The sequence below is a fragment of the Lepus europaeus genome, chromosome 4, assembly GCF_033115175.1.
Source record: "Lepus europaeus isolate LE1 chromosome 4, mLepTim1.pri, whole genome shotgun sequence".
Lineage (NCBI taxonomy): Eukaryota > Metazoa > Chordata > Mammalia > Lagomorpha > Leporidae > Lepus > Lepus europaeus.
This window is the reverse complement of record NC_084830.1, coordinates 158,014,760-158,021,174: the sequence shown is the minus strand read 5'-3', so window position 1 is coordinate 158,021,174 and position 6,415 is coordinate 158,014,760. Positions and strand designations below refer to the sequence as shown.

Genomic DNA, 6,415 nt, shown 5'->3' with positions numbered 1-6,415 from the left:
AAAGCAGTAAGAGGAAAGTTTATAGCAATTCGTGCCTAGATCAAGAAACTGGAAAGGCACCAAATCAGTGAACTACTATGCCCCTCAAGGGTCTAGAAAAACTACAGCAAACCAAACTCAAACTAGTAGGAGAAAAGTAATAATTAACAAATGAGAATCCCAGGGGCTGTCTCCATACCCACCCACTCTGTTTCTCGCTCTTGTCTCAGGTTCTGCTCGAGCTGAACTGATGCATGCGGCCCCCGGGCTAGCATCGACTCGCCCTCCGAGTCCTCCCCAGCAGCACGCTGGCGCCAGCCTCTTGGATGAGCCCTCCAGATCCCCGACTCTGAGAGGCACCTCTCCCCAGCAACCATCCAGATGCAGTTTCGCCTCTTCTCCTTTGCGCTCGTCATTCTGAACTGTATGGATTACAGCCACTGTCAAGGCAGCCGATGGAGACACAATAAGCGAGCTAGTTATGTATCAAATCCTATTTGCAAAGGTTGCTTGTCTTGTTCAAAGGACAATGGGTGCAGCCGACGTCAACAGAAACTGTTCTTCCTTGGAAGAGAAGGGATGCGCCAATATGGAGAGTGCCTGCATTCCTGCCAGTCAGGGTACTACGGACACCGAGCCCCAGATGTGAACAGATGTGCGAGATGCAGAACAGAAAACTGAGATTCTTGCTTTAGCAAAGACTTTTGTACCAAGTGCAAAGTAGGCTTCTATTTGCATAGAGGCCGCTGCTTTGATGAAATGTCCAGATGGTTTTGCACCATTAGATGAAACCATGGAGTGCGTGGAAGGATGTGAAGTTGGTCATTGGAGTGAATGGGGAACTTGTAGCAGAAATAATCGCACATGTGGATTTAAATGGGGCCTGGAAACCAGAGCACGGGAAATTGTTAAAAAGCCTGCAGAGGACACAAAACCCTGTCCAACCATTGCTGAATCCAGGAGATGTAAGATGGCCATGAGGCACTGTCCAGGAGGGAAGAGAACACCCAAAGCAAAGGAGAAGAGGAACAAGAAGAGGAAGCTGATAGAAAGGGCCCAGGAGCAACAGTGTCTTCCTCGCCACAGACAGAGCTAGTCCGTAAGGGACAAGGCACAGATGGTGGATTTGGGTTTCTGTGGGTTTTTTTGTTTTTGTGTTTTTGCAAATGTGCACAAAGCTACTCTCCACTCCTGCACACTGGTATACAGCCTCCGTGCTGCTGTGACCGGTGCCTGTTCCCAGTAACACTGTGAAAGGAAGAGCCACAGGTGTGGTTTCTGAGTTATTTATGCTTTGACCTGAACCTGGAAACTGTGAGGCAGGAGCTTGTTAGCCTGACTCAGTGGAAGCAGGCACATGATGGGCTCGCTGTGTGCTCAGAGACTCTCTCCCTGGCTCCATGGGTGCTTGCGAGGTGTGAGGCTGCCAGCCACCACCGGAGAAGGGACTCGTGCCTATTTATGTGACGGATGCTCGGCAGGCGAAGCATGGTTCACCTTGAGCTTTGCTTCTCCCATCATGCATTTTCAAGGATAAGTGTATGTGGCTCTCTGCTTAGTGTTACCCCACGGTGTCCCAGCACCTGTGACCTTCAGACTGTTGAGCGATGACACTGCTTTTAACTGGGGATGTGCTATGGAAATGCCTGCTCGGTTTCACAGCAGCTCTCATATGTATATATTCTGCTGGGGCTACATATAGAGCTCTTATTTACTGTATATTTATGCTCCCCTGTATGTAACATCAGACCTGATTAATATGACGTCACTTTGTTTCTAGTGGTTCCTAACCATTGCCTGGTAAATAACTGTTCTAGGTTTGCAAATGGAAAAGTGTTTTGTTGCCTCTTGAAACTTTTTGTGGGGGGAGGGTGGGGAGGGCTTATTTCTAAGACTAGGATAAGCTAGTTTGTATATTGTCAGTGCCAGTGTCAAAGCCTATGGACAGACCTTCCCCACTCCATGTGTCACCCACCCAAATAAAGCAGCATGTGGCAACTGGCGCTCAGAAGCTACAGCGCCCTTTGAGGTGAAGATGTGATGAGTCTACGGAACGCAGCTGAACCTGGAGGATTGCATGCAGTTACTTGAAGGTACTCATGAAGCCCTTTCATGGGCCAGCTAGAGAATTTTTCAAATTTTTATTTGACTTTAAAAAACATATAACATTCCCAAGTTTCAGTGATAGGACATCTACCAGTATTCCCGAGTCCGTGAAGAAGTGAGCTTCATTAAACTATGCATGAAATTTGGCCACAAACCAGGATGAATTTCTAAAACTGCTGGTCAGTTCTTAACAGGTCTGCATCGAGTCAGAATCTCCTTCCTATCCCACATGGGAGAAAGAGGATGGAACCGTCCCAGGTGACTTTCAGAACAACAGTTTCAAAAACAGCTGCTTGGGGCAACCGGTTCTTAGAGGGTCACGGATTGGCTTCTTCAAAAGATATCCTTATCTTCCTGACTGATCAAGGAGGGAAAAGTTAGAAAAAAGAAATGTTTGCTGATTTTTGAGGAAATAACTAAAGCAAGGTAAAGCCTTTCTCTCACCTTGCATTGGCAAAACTACCACTTTAGCGTTTTTTTGTTAGACGTTTGAGTCAAAAGCATCTTTCCAATAAATATAGCTGTTATATACATCACTATGGAAATACTGTTCCTAGGAGATAAGAAGCCATCATGAATGTTGTATACAACTTTAGGGTTGGCATTTAGTCCTGAAGTGTTCACCTCTTTCATGCCTATTTACAGCATATTCCTACTGACTAAGGGGGGAGGAGTCTGCTTTATAGAGTGCTTCATTGTTAAGTCAGTACCTGTTCTGTTTCTGGGATGTTCTTTTTGTGCATTAAAAAATTTCAAAATTAAAAAAACAAAAACAAAATGAGATTACATCAAATGGAAAAGCTTCCATACAGCAAAACAAACAATCAGGAAAGTAAAGGTGCAACCAATAGATTGGGAAAAATTATTCGCAAACTATGCAACTGATAAAGGATTAATGACCAGAATATAATATAAAGTGATCAAAAACCCAACAACAAATCAAACAACTGAATCAAGAAATGGGCAATGGTCTTAAACAGACATTTCTCAAAAAGAAGAAATCCAAATGGCCAACAGACACATGAATAAATGCTCAGGACCACTAGCCATCAAGGAAATGAAAATCCAAACCTCAATGAGGTTTTGCCTCACCCCAGTTAGAATGGACTTCATACAGAAATCAACAAACAACAAATGCTGGTGATGATGTGGGGAAAAGGTACCCTTGGGGCCGGCGCTGTGGTGTGGTGGGTAAAATTGCTGCCTGTGGTGCTGGCATTTCATATGGGTGCCAGTTCAAGGCCTGGCTGCTCCACTTCTGATCCAGCTCTCTGCTATGGCCTGGAAAAACAGAAGATGGCTCAAGCCCTTAGTCCCCTGCACCCGCGTGGGAGACCTGGAAGAAGCTCCTGGCTCCTGCCTCCTGATCTGCACATCTCCAGCCATTGCAGCCAACTGGGGAGTGAACCAGCAGATGGAAGGCTCCCTCTCTGCCTCTCCTCCTCTCTCTGTGTAACTCTTTCAAACAAATAAATAAATCTTAAAAAAAGAAAAAAAGACAAAGGTACCCTAATCCACTGTAGGTGGGAATGCAAACTGGTAAAACCACTATGGAAGACAATTAGGAGATACTTCAGAAATCTGAATATAATCCTACCATATGACCCAGCCATCCCACTCCTAAAAATTTATCCAAAGGAAATGAAATAAGCAAAGAGTTATGTGGGCTGGCGCTGCGGCTCAATAGGCTAATCCTCCACCTGTGGCACCGGCATACCAGGTTCTAGTCCCGGTTGCCCCTCTTCCAGGCCAGCTCTCTGCTGTGGCCCGGGAGTGCAGTGGAGGATGGCCCAAGTCCTTGAGCCCTGCACCAGCATGGGAGATCAGGAGAAGCACCTGGCTCCTGGCTTCGGATCAGTGCAGTGTGCTGGCTGCAGCACGCCAGCCGCAGTGGCCATTGGAAGGTGAACCAACAGAAAGGGAAGGCGTTTCTGTCTCTCTCTCTCTCACTGTCCACCCTGCCTGTCAAAAAAAAAAAAAAAAAAAAAAAGAGTTATCTGTACCTCCATGTTTACTGCAGCTCAATTCACAATAGCTAAGATATGGAATCAATGGAAGACTGCATAAAGAAATTATGGGATATATACTCTATGGACTACTATACAGTGGTAAAAAATGAAATCTAGTGATTTGCAGCAAAATGGGTGAATCTGAAAACATTATACTTAGTGAAATAAGTCAGTCCCAAAGGGACAAATATTGTATGTTCTCCCTGATCGGTGACAACTAACTGAGCACCTAGAAGGAAACGTATGGAAGTGAAATCGACACTATGAGAAGCAATGACTTGCACAGCCCTTGTCTTAACTGTCGAGGAACAGTGTATTTTTTTAAATTATTTTTTTCTCCTTACTACCATTGGTTGAGATCTTTACTTAATATAGAGCTAATCACAGGTATATTAAGTCAATTGAAAATAGATTCCAGTAAAAAATAAGAGTGGGAATAAGAGAGGGAGGAGCTGTACAGTTCGGCACACATTCCCACGGACTTCCATCTAAAATCTTGCCCTGGGACTCCAAATTCCATTAAGCTGGGTGCTGTTCTGCAGAAGGCTGAGGCTGGTGTCAGCTTAGCCAAAGACTCCTGATTGGACTTAAAACCTAACGAACAAATTAAGGCCAGCATTTCTGAGGCTGGCTTTCCCAGAAGGATTTGGGGCTGGCCTGGTTGACTACTAAGGTGGGTGAATATGGCAGGTGCCTTTGAGTTCAGCAGATTCTACACCCATAGAAGCAAGGAGCCAACAAGACCTGGAACAGTCGAGAAGTGTGTGGCTTGTTCATGGGCAACACCGACTGCCATAGATGGGGGTCTCAGGGCATGGAGCAGACCAAAGCCTTGTTTAATCCTTTTCCTCTCAGACAAGAATCCTGCTTGTTTCCAGTTTTTAGGAATATGAGCAAATCAATTGTGAAGTTACTCCCAATAACACTGCACAAAGCCTTCAGACGAAACCACTGGTGTTTCCCAAGTGACAAACCAAGTCACAAGAGGCACCTTGTTCAAGGTCACATGGAATAGACAGCCAGTTTTCTGAAGCTCCGCCTCCACGAGTCTGCAAAGTGAGGTGAGCTTAGGGAGTGGGGGCAGAGGCTGGCCCACAGAGCTCGTCCTTCGGGCACTGCTGTGTTTGTGTGGAGAGTCCTTCCTCAGAGAGCCCAGAACACCTCCATTCTCTGTAATTGTGCCCAAGTTTTCTATCAGCGTTTTTCTCATCTAAGAGCGTAATCAGTCACTGTCAAGGTAATGAGAGAAGGCTGTCAGGAGTCTGATGGAGTCCACCTATTTTTTATTCTCCTGATATCAACTACACTTCCCCGAGTCTGAACACAGATTACGTAGGTCAATTCAATTTTTTTGGCACTGAATAATTTTATATTTAAGTTGCAAGCAGATTCTTGCATTACTTACGCATTTTGATTGTAACCGTAATCTAATGCACATTTAACGACATGCGTAATTGTTGTTGTGATGTGTGGCCATTAGGGATAAATGCCAGGCCATTGAATAAATTGGTTTAACTAGTGTTATTTTACCCAGCTAAACAAATAAAGTGTTCATGGATTTTGTTTCTCTTTGATAGCTTTTCAGTATCTATAATCTGCATTAGTATAATCAATTTTTCATTAATTTTCATGCTATCCATACACAATAACATTTCTTTCCAATTCCACATAGAATACACTCTGGGTGTTAAGCGATACCACAGAATCTTATCAGCTGTGGTAATGGTATTCTATTTATATAAGAAATCATTCTTTGTTATAGAAATGCATTCTGAATTATACATTCTGATAGTTGATTATACCATTCTCTCAATTTTTGTGCATATGTGAACTTTTGTGAGGAAAATTTAGTCCCCTCAATCATGTGTAAGCTATAACACAAAGCTACTGGATCTGAGCCACCCGGACATCAGATTCCAGCCATGGATTCTATACTTAGGACAGTAGCTCCTGCTGACGCACCCACAGCCCCTTCTCTGGAATCTGTTTTGCCCATAGCCCCTGTTATACCTATTTTTTTTTAACATTTAATAAACATAAATTTCCAAAGTACAGCTTATGGATTACAATGGCTTCCTCCCCCCATAGCTTCCCTCCCACCCGCAACTCTCCCCTCTCCCGCTCCCCCTCCCATTCCATTCACATCAAGATTCATGTTCAATTATCTTTATACCCAGAAGATCTATTTAGTATATATTAAGTAAAGATTTCAACAGTTTGCACCCACACAGAAACACCAAGTGTAAAGTACTGTTTGAGTACTAGTTATAGCATTAATTCACATTGTACAACACATTAAGGACAGAGATCCCACATGGGGA

At 44.1% G+C, this 6,415-nt stretch overlaps 1 pseudogene; it reads left to right on the top strand.

Moving 5' to 3' along the window:
* Positions 1-360: 360 nt before the first annotated feature.
* On the top strand, positions 361-1,082 carry LOC133758830 (R-spondin-2-like; annotated as a pseudogene).
* Positions 1,083-6,415: the final 5,333 nt, after the last annotated feature.